This window comes from Rousettus aegyptiacus, unplaced genomic scaffold, assembly GCF_014176215.1.
Source record: "Rousettus aegyptiacus isolate mRouAeg1 unplaced genomic scaffold, mRouAeg1.p scaffold_m13_p_15, whole genome shotgun sequence".
Taxonomy (NCBI): domain Eukaryota; kingdom Metazoa; phylum Chordata; class Mammalia; order Chiroptera; family Pteropodidae; genus Rousettus; species Rousettus aegyptiacus.
Genome location: NW_023416290.1, coordinates 30,127,155 through 30,129,134, shown reverse-complemented (window position 1 = coordinate 30,129,134; position 1,980 = coordinate 30,127,155). Strand labels below are relative to the sequence as shown.

Sequence of the window (1,980 nt, the reverse complement as noted above, 5' to 3'; positions counted from 1 at the left end):
GTAGTCTGATTGTTTCCATGCTATCTGGTATTACAAGATGTTCTAAGCTCATCTTGTAAATTTCCTGCCCTAGACCTGGTACCAACCTATTCCTTAAAAGAATCTCTCATTTCCTTTAGTGAGAAATTGTGTTTTAAGATCACTGTGTGAAGTGTTTATTATTAACAGAGGTGTCTCTTTAGTATATAGATCCAGAACTCAAGAAGAACTCAAGAAGACCTCATGGATTCAAATGACAACTCCAATTTAAATTTAGTATTGGTTTTTCTTTCTGTAAAACTTTTCAGAGTTACATCTATTAATCTCCTCTCTTCCACACCGAAAACATTAATTGTCAATGACTCAGAGAACAAGAAATCCCATAATTATTCATTTTCTTTGGCTAATATTACATGCACAACATTCTCAGTATAACTTCAATATCACACCAACACAATTACTGAAAACAGTTTAAAATGTTTTTGTATATGCTCTCCCAATTTTGCCCTCTATTTTTAATATTTTAATATGTATATCATCTCAGCATATGGCCATTATATATAACATTCTCTTTAAATTCTTATTTATGTCTATGGCTGTGCTACCCTGAACAAGCCCGATCCCATCTGATCTTGGAAGCTAATCAGGGTCGGGCCTCGTTAGTACTTGGATGGGAGACCATCTAAGAAGGCCAGGTGCTGTAGGCTTAAAAAATAAAAATAATTAGAGATTGTGAACTGACAAGGTTATTGCAATCTATGAGATCAACCAAGGGTTGCCTTGCTTAAAAATAAAAATAAATCCTTCTCCATTAAGCAACTAGAAGGTTAAGGCGTATCACTAATCTTTTTGCTATCTCCCTACTCAATTAGGTTGTCTAAGCTAATTTTTCTATTAAATTTACAAGGGAAGATTCATGGAACAATATTTCATAAGTTCTTGCATACTGACAATAGCTGGTTATATTCTTTATGGATAAGAAAGTCAATTTTTCTGGATGTAAATATTTGGCTTATATTTTCTTTACTTGGACATCCTAAATATTTACTCCATTTTTTTTTTTTGGCATAGAGTGTTGCTGACAAAAAAAATGTGTTGATAATTTAAATTTCTTTTTGCCTTTGCAAGTCACTTACTATTTTTTTTTCTTTAAAGTCCAGTAATTTAACTAGAATATATTTTCATGTGGGTCATTCTGCCTCAGTATTCCTAGATACAACGTGTGTTCTTTCAATATGCAATCTTAAGTATTTTCATTTTTTTAAATTTCAGCAAAGTTTTCTTCTTCCTTGCTTTGGTTTTCTTTTTCAGGGTTGCCTGTTATCTACTAAATATTGTTGCTTCTCTTCAACATGTCTCACTTTTTCTAAAATCTTTTTATTTCTCCATTAATTTTTTCTATTTAAAAATTTCCTCCTGTTTTGTAACTTCTGTCAGTCCATTTGGACTGCTGTAACAAAAATACCATAGACTGGATGACTCGTAAACAACAGAAATTTATTTCTCATAGTTTTTCAGTCTGGGAAGTCCAAGATTAAGTCACTGGCCCGTCCAGTGTCTGGTGAGAGCCAGCTTCTTGGTTCAGAGATGACAGTCTTCTCCCTGTGTCCTCACATGGCTGAAGGGTGAGAGCTCTCTGGTGTCTCTTGTATAAGGGCATTAATTTCATTCATGTAGGCTCCACTCTCATGACCTAATCACCAACTGAAGGCCCTACCTCCTCACACCATCCATAGGGAGGAATAACTTTCAATATATGAATTTCGGAGATACGCAAACATTATTCTATAGCACTTTGTTTCTCTTAAAAGTATTATTCCTGAGGTCTGTCATCTCATTTCTGGTATTTTTAAATTCTAACTTTTGTTGATTTTTTGTTATTATTATTATTATTATGTTATAAATTATTTTTATTATATGTATTATGTTATGTACTATGATTTTTAAAGTGTCTTGTGTAATTTCCTTATTTTTTTAGGTTGTTTTAAAATAGTACATTAT

At 32.6% G+C, this 1,980-nt stretch overlaps 1 pseudogene; it reads left to right on the top strand.

The window, feature by feature from the left end:
- Nucleotides 1-567: 567 nt before the first annotated feature.
- On the top strand, nt 568-686 carry LOC118612181 (annotated as a pseudogene).
- The last annotated feature ends 1,294 nt before the right edge of the window (nt 687-1,980 follow it).